Source organism: Aethalodelphis obliquidens, unplaced genomic scaffold (assembly GCF_003676395.1).
Source record: "Aethalodelphis obliquidens isolate GAN/ISIS:26980383/991018 unplaced genomic scaffold, ASM367639v1 scaffold5, whole genome shotgun sequence".
NCBI classification, from domain to species: domain Eukaryota; kingdom Metazoa; phylum Chordata; class Mammalia; order Artiodactyla; family Delphinidae; genus Aethalodelphis; species Aethalodelphis obliquidens.
The window spans coordinates 61395347-61412189 of NW_020837949.1; the positions used below are offsets into that span (position 1 = coordinate 61395347).

General features: G+C 37.9%; 1 protein-coding gene and 1 long non-coding RNA gene across 18 annotated transcripts in view; one reads left to right on the forward strand and one right to left on the reverse strand.

The window, feature by feature from the left end:
- Positions 1-16843, reverse strand: part of ICA1 (islet cell autoantigen 1) — a 145232-nt gene that overhangs the window by 51136 nt on the left and 77253 nt on the right. The window lies entirely within an intron of this gene.
- LOC113618416 (uncharacterized) overlaps positions 1-16843 on the forward strand; it is a 30272-nt gene that overhangs the window by 5353 nt on the left and 8076 nt on the right. The window contains exons 2-3 of one of the 2 annotated variants that reach the window (XR_003432006.1): positions 7486-7636; positions 11543-12010. This is a non-coding gene — a long non-coding RNA (uncharacterized LOC113618416). Of the gene's footprint in view, positions 1-7485; positions 7637-11542; positions 12011-16843 lie in introns of those variants that run through there. The other variant, XR_003432007.1, reaches the window with a different exon arrangement.

Below are 16843 nucleotides of genomic sequence, written 5' to 3' on the forward strand. Positions count from 1 at the left end.
TTTACCAAATTTTTCTTTTACCTAGTTTCTCTTTTTGTGCCATTTTTACCAAAACATTCCCTAACTCAAGGTCACAAAGACTTTTTCCTGTGCTTTTTCTTCCAGAAATTTTGTATTTTCAGCTATTACATTTAGATCTATAATCCATTTCAAGTTAGTTTTTGTATGGTATGAGGTATGGGTATAGCTTGATTTTGTTTCCCCCACATGTGGATATCCAACTGTTCCATGTGTTGAAAAACTGTCCAGCTGCCCATTGTATTGCCTTGGTTGGCACTTTTGGCAAAAATCAACAAGCCATTATATGTGTGCGTCTATTTCTGGACTCCCTATTCTATAATTTTGATGTATATGTTTATCCTTATACTAATACCATGCTGTCTTGATTACTGTAGCATTATAATGAGTCTTTAAGTCAGGTAGTATAAGTCCTACAATTTTTTTCAGAATTGTTTCAGTTATTCTAGGTTCTTCATATTCCTACACATATCTTAGGGCTAGCTTGACAATTTCTTCAAAAAAGCCTTCAGGATGTTGATTAGCACTGCACTGAAGCTACAGATTTACTGGGAATTGACATCTTAACAATATCTTTAGACAAATGAACATAGTACATCTTTTCATTTATTGGATCTTTAACATTCTTTTAACATTTTGTTTTTCAGATGTTAGGGCACAGATTTTGCACGTTTTGTTAAATTTATTGCAAAGTATTTCATATTTTTGATGCTATTCTAATTTCTATAAATTTCAAGTTCTAATTGTTCATTACTAGAAATATGGGTTAATTTTTGTAATTTGATCTTATATCCTGTGACCTTGTTAAATTCAGTGATTAGTTTTAAAAGCTTTTTCTGAAAGATTTGTCAGGATTTTCCCTCTCTATAATATATCTATGTAGACAGATCTATGTATATATATATCATGTTGTCTGAGAATATAGACAGTTTAATTTCTTCCTTTCCATTTGTATGTCTTTATTTACTTTTCTTGCCTTATTGAACTGGACAGGATAATGTTGACTAGAAGTTGATGTGAGCAAACATGCTTGCCTTATTCCTTATCTCAGGGGGGAAGTGTTTAGTCTTTTATAATTAAGTATGATGTTAGCTGTATGTTTTTCATATATGCCCATTATCAGTTGAAGATATTCTCTTCTACTCCTATTTTGCTGAGAATTTTTATCAGGAATGGATATTGAATTTTATCAAATGCTTTTTCTGGATCCATTGAGATGATCATATGGTTTGTTTTTGGTCTATTCACCTAGTAAATTACATTGACTGATTTTAAATTTACCTCCATTCCTCGGGTAACCACATTTAGTCAAGATTATATTTATTTCTGTTAATAGTCCTTGTTCTGAAGTCTATTTTGTCTAAGGTTAATGTGGCCACTTCAGATTTCTTTTGATCAGAATTTATAGGCCATATATTAATGTATCTGTTTACTTTTAACCTAGCTATATCTTTATATTTAAAGTGAGTACTGAGACTATTCTCAGCTCTGTCTTGATTTTTTAAAAATCCAATCTCTAACTCACTTTTCTCTATTTTATCTATAGAGAACTATATGAGACTTAAATAATATTACCAGTAAGAGGAATTGGAATTAGTCTGGCGTTAAAGTGAATCCACTCTGCTTCAGGATAATCTCATTTTTTTCCCCAAGTTCCTTAAAAACCACCTATATAGTAATCAGTTCTGGATTTGATTAAGAATCAAAGTATATTAAATTTTTGAGTTTTAAAAATTCTCTTTTAAAATAGGACAATATTTGCTTGTTATATTATTTCTGGCATCTCTGATTTCTCAAACATTACTGGCAGTATTTCTGTGCTTGGATACATGAGTTCTTTCTGGGACAAAATTTATCTAAGTCTGGTGACTAAGTTATTTAAATACAACTAATACACATTAGCCCCTTTCATGGACTGAGCCTCAAGTTTTCCTCAAGAGGTCCTTTCTATCCTTTCCAGTTTTTTTTTTTTTTTTTTTTTTTTCTTTTTCGCGGTACGCGGGCCTCTCACTGTTGTGACCTCTTCCGTTGCGGAGCACAGGCTCAGCGGCCATGGCTCACGGGCCCAGCCACTCCGCGGTATGTGGGATCTTCCCGGACCGGGGCACGAACCTATGTCCCCTGCATCGGCAGGCAAACTCTCAACCACTGTGCCACCAGGGAAGTCCCCTTTCCAGTTTTAATACCACCTCCCTTAATGGAGGAGAAAGTATAATAGGAGTTTAATAGTTCTGCTTTCTTTGCTTTTGCCATTAAAATTAAATCATCCAAAATTATTTTCTAGCTCTGTCCACAGTAAAGGTCTAAATATAGTGGCTAACTCAGAAGCAATGAGCACCCCTAGCACACAGATCATGGTCTCTAACTATCATATCTCTCTTAAAGGAATCAGCATTCCTTGTTGAAATGGCTGATTCCAGGGTTAGGGCAGGAAACATATAAGATGACCCTGAAATATTATGCTGTATAAGAAATCAAAGAAGACCACTATCAGGGTCATGTCAAAAGGATTCAGAAGTCAACCTGAAGAGGCTCTCACTAGCTGAAGATGAGACAATTTGAACATCAATAAAGTATTATCAGCAACAATTAAAACACATCCAATATATTTAAATCTCTGAGTTCATAATGATACTTAAAAACAAGGAAATGAACAAATTAACTGAAAACCAAAAAACCTCATTGGGCACCTGTAGAGAATGCCAGTGAACCAACTCAATATTTTGACAAAGAACCAAACATTTATCCTGACTTTCCTATCAAACTGTACTGACCTGGTAGTCGATGAGGGAAAGTTACTCATTATGGAACCACTGAAATTTACTAATGAAGAAGAAATACAGAATATATTAAACCATCTGTTCCTAATAGTGGGCCTATCTTCACACTCACAACAGTTTTATTGTTATTAGGATGTTTCATAAACCTCAATCATTCCAAGTTTTAGCCTTCCTGATATCACTCTTACTTCTAAGTCCCTTCTTTCCTCCCAAAAAATATTACTGAGTACCTACGGTTCTAGGTGCTGAGCATAAGCAGGAAATAAAGTCTCTACTTTCATGATGGTTACATTCTACTGGGTAAAACTGGACAATAAACAACAAAAGTAAATCTGTTGTTTGTTAGATGGTGAAAATAAAGCAACAAAGGAAAGATATATTTGCAGGGTTTGGGAGGGGTGATAGAGGAGTCTCTTTTAAATGGAATAATCTGGGAAAAGCTTCCTGAGAGGTGATTTTGGACCAGAGATTTGGAGGAATTGAGGAAGCAAACCATGCTGATATGGGGTTGGGGGTGGGGTGGGAGTGGAGCATTCTGAGCAGAAACAATGGTGGACGCAAAGGCACCAGGGCTGCTGTGTGCTTGGCTTGTTCAAGGAACTGTGGTCATAAGTTATATGCTTTAGTTACGTTTACGGTAGGCTAGGCTAAGCTATGATGTTTGGTAGGTTAGGTGTATCAAATGCATTTTCAACTTATGATATTTTCGACTTATGATGATTTTATTCGGACATAATACCAATGTAAGTTGAGGAAGATCTGTACATGTTTAATGCTGCAGCTGGGACGGTTAATAAGCAGTATTTTGCCAAAAACAAGGAAGATGTGGTTGTCATCTTACTTCATTTCCTCTTAAGCATGCAGTTTGAACTTTAACAATTCAGGATAATAAATAAGCCGTGATAATTTTAAGATTTTTCATTATTGCTGAAATTACAGATAAAATTGAATCTTTTAGCTAGCATTCCCTTTACATGAATTAATAAAACTTAATTCAAGACAACAATTTTGGATCCACCTGTGTAATTAGGACAGGCACACATGTGGCTGACAGAATCTCAACTCATTTACACGAACACTTTCATTCAGATACTTATTTTCAGATACTAATAGGAAAAAAAAGCCAATTTCTTCACTACTCTGCTCTTCACAAGTTCAAGTTTATAACATGTTCTGATCATGAGTATAAAAGTTACCTAGGAGAGTGGAGCACACCAATGCCTCAGGGTGATGTATAAAATATACATTTTATATACAAATGTATAAAATATTGTACTAGGAATGTATAAAGTACTGGATGAATGCTTTCATCAAGTAGTTATCTCAATGAAGATTCAGGAGAAGTAGAGATACATACCACAGTCTACACTCTTTTGAATTTCCAGGGAAGAGAGTTTTAACTCCCCTTTTTTTAATTTCATCTGATCATGTGTTCCAAGTTGGGTAAGGAGAAGAAAAGGGAGTGAACACTTCCGGAGGGCAGTGTTTTACAAACGCTTCTTACTGCAGTTCTTCAAAGTAGGCAAAATTATCCTCATTTGCATAGAAGAAAAAACTGAGGTCCAAAGTAATTTGCCTAAAACCAAGCAGCCAGTAAGTATAGAAAGGTAAGGACATGGTCTCGGTTGGATGCTGTCTCGTCTTGTATAAAATACAGACTCCACACCCATACCCTGCCTGCCAGCCTGCAGCCCATCTGCCTCCTCTCCCACATCACCTCCCAGGCACCATGTCATCTGGGCATACAGAGCTGCCGTTCTCCAGCTACACCAAGACAAACCCACCCCCACCTTCTGCAAGATTCCTCTGCCTGGAAAGCCCTCTTCCCGTTGTTGTGCACATGGCAACTCGTGCTCACATTTATGGTTTCCACTCAAAGGTTTTCTCCTTTGAGAACCTTTTCCTGGAATGCTCTTCAGCTGAGTTAACAGCTTCTTCCTCTCTATAATCAAGGCACTTTGCAAACTGGCTTAGGACCCAAAACTATGGTAATTGCTACCTGCTCCCGTGTAGGCCCAGCCACCCTCTGGACTGTAAGCTGCATGAGGGTAGAATTACACTATTCAATTTTATAAGCTAAGTCTACATGCCTCCAGGTAGCAGGTAAACAAAACAACGAATGAATAAAGGGAGGACACCAGAAGGAGTGAACCATCAGGCCTTGTCCTCCCACTAAGTAATATGTATAACATGTTCTGTTTGCTCAATTACCCTTAGACTTTCCCAGACACCATCCCTCTTCCTCAACCACTATCACCACCACTCACTGATTAGGTATAATACACATGCACATATTCTCATTTGATTCTCACAACACTCCTACACCATAATTTTGTTTCTTTTACACAGAGAAGGAAGCTGGTTTTCAGAGCCATTAAGTAACTCCCCAAGCTTACTTGTGAGCAGGGGAGGGGCAGGATGTGAAAGTCCATGCTCATTTCACCAAATCACTTTGCTTTCCTAATTGTAGCACATCTCAAACCAGTTAGGTTAACTGTATATTACCCAAAATGCGATGTCAGCACTTCACCTACTACTCTATTTTCCTTGTCAACTCATTACATCAAAATAATCTAGCATGTTAAAAGTTTGTGATTCTGGCTTCTTGTTTTAAAATACAAACCATGACTCACTATGCAATACATTCATTCACATAGGAATCAAAGAGTAAAAGGTTTTCTATTCTCAAGCCCTTGGCAAGTTGAAATAAATATGTTTAAAATGATTCACAATTATGTTATTTGCGACATGCAGATATAGTTCAGATTAGTTAGCTATCACACTGCCCCAAGTGTCTTTTTTTTTGTTTTGTTTTTAACATCTTTATTGGAGTATGACTGCTTTACAATGGTGTGTAGTTTCTGCTGTATAATCCCAAGTGTCTTAATGTTTGCTCAGCTGGTGATTTTTTTTTTTCTGTTTTTAACTTAAGAAAGCAATTCTGTCATCAGAAAATTTAACCGACTGGCTTCACTTCCTCTTTCAGGTCATTAGTGGAAGTATTAACTCAGGTCACAAGACAGAACCCAGGACACCCGCCTTATCAATTTCTCTCTAATCTGAGAAGCACACACTTCAGGAGACAGTAAAAGGCTATATTACTGTCTCTTTATCCCACTGATACTTTTGTATTTTATTGAGGTTTTAAACATATGCCATTATTCCTTTTCTTTTCACTACTGTTTTATGGATCATTTATTCATGTCTATGTGCCACGTGAAGGCTGGCAAGTTTGCCTGTGTCTCTTGTCTGCCTAAGCTAAAACCTGCTTGTACTTCATATTACAGTATATTTTTATTACACTTATTGATGATTCTGTAAGTAATCATAACTCAGAAACACAAATCAACTCCTAAATCAATAGGTGAACTGATGTGCTAAGAACCACCTTGTTTGAGGGGTCGTGTTAATTCACTCTGTTGTAGGTCCTGGATAAAGTGAAAAGGGAAAAAGATCAATCCTCTCCCTTTGTAGACATTCTGCTGCCCTTGAGTTCCAAAGTGTGGTGGAGCTGGGAGTTCAGGGCAACCTGGAAAGACCATCTCAAGAACAATACTGTCACTGGTTCCCCAGAACATCGAGGGTGAACCCAGGCTCTGTAACCGGCATACATATCCTTTGTGATCTGCCTCAGATCCTTGCCTCTCTCTCTTTCTCATTCTTTTCTCCAGCAAACCTTCCAAACCGTTCGTTTCTCCCAGTGTGATCTCTCAACTCGTAAAGTGGTTTCATCCTCTTCCCCTTCACATGTTGTTCCCATTGATGTCACATTTCTTCTCCTTTCTTGGCCCTTCACAATCCAGCTTGTGCCACCTCTTCTAGAAAGCACAGCGGGATCCCCAAGTCTGACTGCAGACGCTCCTCTTTCGGGGCCCCAATGGCACCTTATTATACACCTCTACTATCTCACAGGACACATCACATTGCATGGTCATTGTCATTTTAACTGACTATATTCTTCTATATTCTGCAGGGAGCTTGTGGCAGGGACCATATCTTGATTATGTTACCCTGGTACCGATAGTAGGAGCTAAAAATGCTAGTCAAATAAATTGTTTTTAACCTGGTGCATAGTAATATATACCATCACATGTTTTGGGTCTGTGGCTTCTACTTTTATAGTCTGATGACTAACATTCTCTCACTTTGGGTGTGTGTGTGTGCGTGCGTGTGTGTGTGTGTGTGTGTGTGTGTATTTAAGAAGAAGACATTGTCACAGTAATTGTATGCCAAGAAGGGAGCTGGTCCAGCTCCTTCAATTTCCCATCAGTCTAAATCTTTAAAACATTTTCTGTGTTGAGATTTAACATATTTCTGTAGCATTTCTTTGCTCCTTCCTGCTGGAAATCACCTCATTCCAATTTTTTCTAGGTCAGCTCTTCTGGAAAACTTGGGTTTTGTTGTTCTTTGTACACACCTAATTCATTAGCATTTTGTGTCAGTGGTCAATGGTGATTCCTTTTGTTATAGGTCTGAGAACATCTCAGATTTTCAGTTGTTGGGCACGTGCTCTTGTGGCTGAGGCTGCCAGCTGTCCATCAGTATGCATGTGCCCTTCTACAGTTTCCAGTCTCCCCTCAAAATAGGTGTGGCCATGGGACAAAGTTCTCTCCAGCAGCATGTGAGCACAGGTAACACGCACCATCTCCAGGCTTGGCCTAAAGCCTTTCTACATGTGCTCCTGCAGGCTCTGTCTCCTTTTGGGATGACTGGGATGTCCACATCTAGGGGACACTGGAGACATACCTAAGGACTGCAAAGCTGCTGTCAGCCTGGTCCATAAACAACTTGGAGGAAGAGCCATTCCAAAAACCTGGACACCTGCCCAGTACTATTTGGTGAGCAAAAACAAAACCAAAAAATGCTTCTTGGCTTAAGCCATGGAATTACGGAATTTGGGGTGTTTCTCTGTACCACAGCCTAGCCTAGGCTATTCTACCTAATATAGGCACGGCTTTAAGAAAAGGTTAGTTAAATGCCAAGATGCTAGAAACAATGTTGGAAGCAGGTTAAAGTCTATTAGTCCCATAGACAACTGTCAGCTATCCAAAGATATGTTATTTCCATTACTATTTTGATCATCAACAAGAATGTCATCAATAATATCAGGTAATTACTAAAGTGTTCAAAAATTCATTTTAGTGCCACTGAATTTTTAAAGAAATGTTTTAAAGCAACCATGGTGGGGTTGGGGGGAGTGTGCTAAGTGTTGGGGGTGGTGAATTTGAAAACACTGAAATTGCTGGAAAATTCTTCAGTGCTTTTTGTCATTAGAACTGAGAAGCCTTAGATGATGCTCTGGTGAACTTCTGATGCTCTTAGCCCAAGTTACCCAAACTAGCTCCCAAATGCTTAATATATGTTCCTTGGAATGGAAGAAAGTCATTTTTCATATTTTTATATAAAAGAGGTCTCTTGATATTTAGGGCTGGAAGATATTTGCTTGAAATGGTGAGGAAATTAGAAAGTAGGATATGTAAACAAAAAAGACATCCCTCATTAAAATGGTCCTTTTCTTTTTAAAATGCCTATAAATAATTGTCACTAAAATTCATTTCGGTCTCTGCTTTCTTTCAGGTATGCTCTGTGCTTCTATTCTTCCCTTCCTCTCCCCAAACTCCTTAATTTCAGCTTCTTCTTTTTTTTTTTTTTTACTATTTTACTGAGGTATAGCTGAGAGTGCAAAATATGAAGCTAATACCGCCATATACTTTTAAATATGTATATACCCACATGAGTACCACCCAGAACAATATATAGAACATTTTCAGCGCTCCAATAGGCTGCTTTGTGTTCCACTTTGGGCAATACCTCCTCAAAAATAGAATATTTTGACCTCTATCACCATGGATTAGTTTTCCCTGATTTTGAACTTCACATAAAGGCAAGCATATACTACATATTCTGTGATGTCTAGTTTCTTTCACTCAACTTCATGCTCATGAGATACATCCATATATTGCAATCTAGTAATAGTTAATTCTTTTTCATTGCTCTGTAGTATCCTAGTGAATGAATAACACCACAATTTATCCATCTTACTGCTGATGGACATTTGGTTTGTTTTCACTTTGGGGCTATTATGAATAACACTGCTATGAACATTCTTGTATATGCATTTTACATGAACACTCATTTTCCTTGGGTGTTTGCCCAGAAGTATACTATTTTTAGTAGATAACGCCAAATAGTTTTACAAAGTGCTTCTATCAGTTAACACTTCCACCACCATGTATAATAGTTCAAGTTGCTCCCTATCCTCATTAATATTTGTGACTGTCAGTCCTTCTAATTTTAGCCACTTGTTGTTTTTTTTTTTAATTTATTTATTGAATTTATTTGTTTCTGGCTGCGTTGCGTCTTCATTGCTGCACGCGGGGCTTTCTCTAGTTGCGGCGAGCGGGGGCTACTCTTTCTTGCGGTGCACGGGCTTCTCATTAGGTGGCTTCTCTTGTTGCCGAGTACAGGCTCTAGGTGCGCGAGCTTCAGTAGTTGTGGCACTCGGGCTCAGTAGTTGTGGCTCACGGGCTCTAGAGCACAGGCTCAGTAGTTGTGGCACACGGGCTTAGCTGCTCCGTGGCATGTGGGATCTTCCCAGACCAGGGCTCGAACCCATGTCCCCTGCATTGGCAAGAGGATTCTTAACTGTGCACCAGGGAAGCCCCATTTGGTGGATTTTTATTTTCACTTCCCTGAGGGTTAATAATGTAAATACCTTTGCATATTTGTATTGGTAATTTTGATAACTTCAAGTGCCTTTTCAGATTTTTTGCCCATTTTCAACTAGGTAGTTAATATTTTTCTTTTTGACTTGTATAACTTCTTTATATAACTTCTTTAAGTCCCTTTTTGGATATATGTATTGCAAATATCTTCTTCAGTCTTTATTTTTTCTCAATGGTATCTTTTAATGCATAGACTTTTTAAATTTTGATGAGGTGCAATTTATTATTTTCTTTTGTGGTTAAGTGCTTTCTGCATCCTGTTTCAAAACTCTTTGCCTCCCCCAAGGTCATTCAGATATTTACTTAGGTTTTGTTCTGAAATAGTTTTTTATTTTTGGACTTTAAGTCTATGATCTATCTCTCATTAATTTTTGTGATATGATATGAAGTAGGGGTCAGGTTTATTGTTTTCTATATGGATAGCTAGCTGTCTCAGCACCGTTTATTAAAAAGCCCATTATTTCCTCTAATTAATTGCAGTAATGCTTTTGACATAAATCAGGTGACCATATATGTGTGCATTTTTTATGGACTATTTAGTCTGTTCCATTGGTCTACTGAATTATTCTTTAGTCAAAACCATACTGTCTAAATTACTTTAGCTTTATAATAAGTCTTAATATCTAGAAATGTAAGTCTTCCAGCTTTGTTCTTGTTTTTTAAGATCACCTGGGCTATTCTATGTCTTTTGTATTTCTATATAAGTTTATAATCGTTCTGTGAATTTCCTATTGGGATTGGGATTGGTGTTGCAATTAAGATCAATTTGGAGAGTTAATGACATCTTAACAATGTAGAGTCTTCTGATCCATAAACATGGCATATCCCTCCCTTAATTTAAGTCTGCTTTAACTTTTCTAAGCAATGTTTTATAGTTTTAGTAAGGTAGTCTTGAATATCTTTGGTTAGATGTATTCTTAGGATTTTGTCATTTTCAGTTTTTAAATGTGGCTAAGAAAATAAGACAGTGCTTAATCAAGAAATGTGAGGCATTACTAGTATTCACATCACCTTGCTTAAGAGGTAAAAAGAGCACAACTCAAAGGCAAAATAAATATATAAGTATAGTGAAAACTACCTAGAAGATTAAATGTTAAAGTCTCATTTTCTAAAAGTTGAACATATCTGAGCGTAGCTGTTACTGAAGCAATGTTCTTTGAACCTACTTCTCTATTATCTAAATTAAAGTTACCACTAGCTACTTGCATAGCTTATGTTAGAAAAATTTAATGCTCCAGTCAAATTTCTTTCATTTGTTTTGCTGTGCTATTCCCTTCTTCATCCTCTTCTGGGCTTTCAAACATCTTACAACTCTGCCAGGAAAATCCTTGCTCTCTCCTTCCCCTTTTCACCTGGCTACTAACTATACTAACAGTCTTCAGCTTAAATCATAATATCTCTAAGAAGCCTATCCTGATCCACCAGACAAAATTAGGCATGCCTGCTATGTGCCTCAACAAAATCCTTCAGATCCTCTATCCTAGCACGAGACTCTGCATTTTGACTGTTCGATTATTGTCTGTCTCCCCTACTACACTATGAATTCTATGAAGACAAGGGTAGCAACAGCCTTATTCACATTTTATCTTTAGAGCCTTGAAGATAAAAGTATCTGGCATATATTAATTGCTTGATAAATACTTGAAGGAATTACCATGAAATCTGGGCAGAGCAGAAGAATGGACTCTTTTCTTTTCCTCCTTGAAAACTGGAGTAAATAGAGACCAACCACTAGGCTGTCCCAAAGTGAAATCATTAACAAAATTCTCATTTTTTTAATGAGAATGTCCCTGAAATTTTGGTATGGTTATTATACTTCTTCCTAATTTTTATTGTTGGTAAAACATAAAGTAATGAAAAAATGAATTAAAGGATTACATTGAAAGAAGACCATTCTTCCAGAATAACCAGCAGATGTAGTATTCAGGATTTATCCTATTTTTAGAAATGTTTTATCTTTAAAAATATTATTTTTGTTTGGTGTGTTATGACTCAATTTTTTTACTTTGTGTTATATAGCTCCTTTTGAGAGAAACCCACTGTCACCGCAAGGTTGGCAAGGTAAACGAGAATCCCTACAAGGGAGATCATATCTCTGGATGGTTTATCCCTGCCTGCGTCACCACTCATGTCTTCAAGAAATAGCCCCCCAAATAACAACAGTGGCATGTACAGGGACTTGCAGTGACATTTCCCTAATTTTCCAATGTGCACTGAAGATACACTAGACCCTCTAACCATAGCTTTCCTAAAACCTTGAAAGGGGAAACAGAGAAAAGAAGCTACAACTGAACAGACTGATTTAAAAGATTGAGTTTGGTTTTTTCAGCTCTTGGTCTCCTATGGGGAATTAAGGAAGATCAGTTTAGCAGCCATCAAACAGAAACTGAATAAAGGAGGCAAGAATATACAGTGGAGAAAAGACAGCCTCTTCAATAAGTGGTGCTGGGAAAACTGGACAGCTACATGTAAAAGAATGAAATTAGAACACTCCCTGACACCATACACAAAAATAAACTCAAAATGGATTAAAGACCTAAATGTAAGGCCAGACACCATCAAACTCTTAGAGGAAAACATAGGCAGAACACTCTATGGCATAAATCACAGCAAGATCCTTTTTGACCCACCTCTTAGAGAAATGGAAATAAAAACAAAAATAAACAAGTGGGACCTAATGAAACTTAAAAGCTTTTGCACAGCAAAGGAAACCATAAACAAGACGAAAAGACAACCCTCAGAATGGGAGAAAATATTTGCAAATGAAGCAACTGAAAAGGATTAATCTCCAAAATTTACAAGCAGCTCATGCAGCTCAATATCAAAAAAACAAATAACCCAATCCAAAAATGGGCAGAAGACCTAAATAGACATTTCTCCAAAGAAGATATATAGATTGCCAACAAACACATGAAAGAATGCTCAACATCACTAATCATCAGAGAAATGCAAATCAAAACTACAATGAGATATCATCTCACACCGGTCAGAATGGCCATCATCAAAAAATCTAAAAACAATAAATGCTGGAGAGGGTGTGGAGAAAAGGGACCCCTCTTGCACTGTTGGTGGGAATGTAAATTGATACACCCATTGTGGAGAACAGTATGGAGGTTCCTTAAAAAACTACAAATAGAACTACCATACGACCCAGCAATCCCACTACAGGGCATATACTCTGAGAAAACCATAATTCAGAATGAGTCATGTACTACAATGTTCACTGCAGCTCTATTTACAATAGCCAGGACATGCAAAGAACCTAAGTGTCCATCGACAGATGAATGGATAAAGATGTGGCCCATATATACAATGGAATATTACTCAGCCATAAAAAGAAACGAAATTGAGTTATTTGTAGTGAGGTGGATGGACTTGGAGTCTGTCATACAGAGTGAGGCAAGTCAGAAAGAGAAAAACAAATACCGTATGCTAACACATATATATGGAATCTAAGAAAAAAAAAGTCATGAAGAACCTAGGGGTAAGACGGGAATAAAGACACAGACCTACTAGAGAATGGACTTGAGGATATGGGGAGGGGGAAGGGTAAGCTGTGACAAAGTGAGAGAGTGGCATGGACATATATATACTACCAAATGTAAAATAGATAGCTAGTGGGAAGCAGCCGCATAGCAGAGGGAGATCAGCTCGGTGCTTTGTGACCACCTAGACGGGTGGGATAGGGAGCGTGGGAGGGAGGGAGATGCAAGAGGGAAGAGATATGGGAACATATGCATATGTATAACTGATTCACTTTGTTACAAAGCAGAAACTAACACACCATTGTAAAGCAATTATACCCCAATAAAGATGTTAAAAAAAAAACTGCAAACAGTAAATGCTGGAGAGGGTGCGGAGAAAAGCGAACCCTCTTGCACTATTGGTGGGAATGTAAATTGATACAGACACTATGGAGAACAGGATGGAGGTTCCTTAAAAAACTAAAAATAGAATTACCATATGACCCAGGAATCCCACTACTGGGCATATACCCTGAGAAAACCAGAATTCAAAAAGAGTCATGTACAAAAATGTTCATTGCAGCTCTATTTACAATAGCCAGGACACGGAAGCAACCTAAGTGTCCATCGACAGATGAATGGATAAAGAAGATGTGGCACATATATACAATGGAATATTACCCAGCCATAAAAAGAAACGAAATTGAGTTATTCGTAGTGAGGTGGATGGAGCAAGAGTCTGTCATACAGAGTGAAGTAAGTCAGAAAGAAAAAAACAAATACCGTATGCTAACACATATGTATGGAATCTAAAAAAAAAAGAAATGGTCATGAAGATTCTAGGGACAAGACGGGAATAAAGACGCAGACCTACTAGAGAATGGACTTGAGGACATGGGGAGGGGGAAGGGTAAGCTGGTACAAAGTGAGAGAGTGGCATGGACATATATACACTACCAAATGTAAAATAGATAGCTAGTGGGAAGCAGCCGCATAGCACAGAGAGATCAGCTCGGTGCTTTGTGACCACCTAGAGGGGTGGGATAGGGAGGGTGGGAGGGAGATGCAGGAGGGAGGAGATATGGGGATATATGTATATGTATAGCTGATTCACTTTGTTATAAAGCAGAAACTAACACACCATTGTAAAGCAATTATACTCCAATAAAGATGTTTAAAAAATGAAACAAAACATAGACTGAATCTAAATTTCCCTGTGCTCCTAAAAGTCCTTACCCAAGAAAGTGAAGATTATATCTTGACTGTTTAGCATCATTCTGAAAACCCTCTTCCCTGTATATTTGTTCCCTTAAAGGCTATTCTACCCTCCTCTTCCCTCCCTTCCCCCTCATTTATAGCATCTACAGCTGTGGTTCTACCCTGCAGCTTGAACAGCATAGCCATATCAGAATACAGCCCAACGAAAGATACACACATACTGATGTGTGTGTTGGGGGGTGGAGTTTGTAGAGGGGGGTAGTTTTGGTAGAATTCTATGTATTCAGTTAACAAATAGTTATTAAAACTCCTGGTAGGGCTTCCCTGGTGGCGCAGTGGTTGAGAGTCCGCCTGCCGATGCAGGGGACACGGGTTCGTGCCCCAGTCCGGGAAGATCCCACATGCCGCGGAGTGGCTGGGCCCGTGAGCCATGGCCGCTGAGCCTGCGCGTCCGGAGCCTGTGCTCCGCGGCGGGAGAGGCCACAGTGGTGAGAGGCCCGCGTACCGCAAAGGAAAAAAAAAAACAAAAAACTCCTGTCAGTGTGGTGAAGCGGAAAGGGCATCTGATAGGTCTGAATTCTATGCATGGATCAGAAACTTCCTAGCTTTACAACACTGGACAAGTTATTTAACATTTCTGAGATCCTGCTATTAGAGGTAAAGAATAATGAGATAAATAACAGAGAGAATGGATATCAGATCTTTCTTTAAAACTGTGATACATAATGCTGTTATTAGGAGTTACGTGCAAGGTCCTGTGTTTAGCACAATGGAGGTCCACTATGTATCTGCTCACTTTGTGTCTCTGTGTCACATTTTGGTAATTCTCACAATATTTCAAACTTTTTCATTGTTATTGTATCTGTTATGGTGATCTGTGATCAGTGATCTTTGATGTTACTACTACGATTTGCTGAAAGCTCAGATGATAGTAAGCATTTTTTTTAACAATAATGTATTTTTTAGTTAAGATATGCACATTGTTTCTTTAGACATCATGCTATTGCACACTTAACAGACTACAGTATGGCAGAAACATAACTTTTACATGCACTGAGAAACCAAAAAAATGCATGCAACTAACTTTACTGCAATATTCGCTTTATTGCTGTGGTCTGGAACTGAACTCGCAATATCTCTGAGGGTCTGCCTGTACATTAAGGCCTGGTGCCATTTCTAGGCTCCAAGAGGACTAGAGAAAGGGCACGCATGCTGCCTTGAGCTCCAGCTGTACCTTTTATCGGTAAGATGCAATGTGCTCAATGGTGAAAGGGCTCCACTCTACTTTGAAATAATAGCTGAATTTATATCATGGTTTGTTTGGTTAAGAGGTGAAATAGAGCAGAAAAAAGGAAATTTGCTTTAATCATGCTCCTTGGGGGAATATATCACAATATAAAACTCACACGATAGCTTTCTCTCTTCCCAGGCTACTGATAAATAATGCCTTTAGAATACATTTAGGTTTGGAGAAATAAATCATACTTGAATATATTTAAAACCTAATGACCTACTGTGGATTAAATACCTATTGTGCGTTAAACATACACCCAGGAGTACAAAGAAGATAAAGTTACCTCGGAGGCAGAGGAGAGAGACCTACAAACCATCTGTAACATTATTTTAAACTAAATATGTTTAACATTTGGAAGAAAATGAAAAGAAAAAGAGATAAATGAAAATAGTTCTATCCTTCTTCGGTTAAAAAAATAGAAAAAGCTCAAATTCAAACAATACTATGAGGCAGTTAAAATTGGTATTTTAAATAAAACTCAACTTTAACCCTAATCTTTTAAGAATTATAACTGAATATATGCATGTACCTAATGTCAAAAACACAGAGCAGACTTATGAAACTCTGAATCAAATGATCTATCATGCATCTATCTATTCATTGATGAATGATTATGCTTATGTAATGGTTCCCAAAATGTACTTTCTGCAGCAGCAACATCAGGACCACCTGCGAGCTTATTAGAAATGTAATTCTTGGGCTCGATTAGTGGACATTTGGTCCTGTCCAAAATGTGCATTGAGACATTTGGTCAATACCAAAAGGTCCTTGACACTTGGTCCTCCCCAGAATCCATGAGCTTATTTGGTCCATGCCAAATGGTCCTTGATATTTGTTCCTTTCAAAATTGTTCATGCTTAGAAAATGTCCTGGGGTTCAAATAACCCATAATGTTTGCTTATACTTTTGATTTATAGGATTAATACATAAAAAATACTATCGCATGTTTTATTGGTCCAAAAATTGTGCTGTGGCTGTATTAACAGTAATAACCCTTCTTGCCTCAGTAGCCTAGCTGGTAATAGAACATGGAATTAGATAGACGGGTCAAGGTTCAAATTTTGCAGAAGAGTGGGATTTATATTAACTATGCCTACGGAGGAAGAGTCCTACAGTTAGAGAAACACAGAGGACAAGTGGAGGGTGAGATCTCATGATGCATGGTGCATTAATATGTCACTGGGCATTTGGCGGAATGTGGCTGGGTTGTTCTATAAGTGTGAAGTTTGAAAGGAGGAGCTTGGTTAAGCCACTATGTAAAATGGGGATCGAATGTGGTGATGTAAACACTTTACAGAGTATCTTGCTTGTTTGGAAGGAATGAGAATATATGTGGCTCTCCTA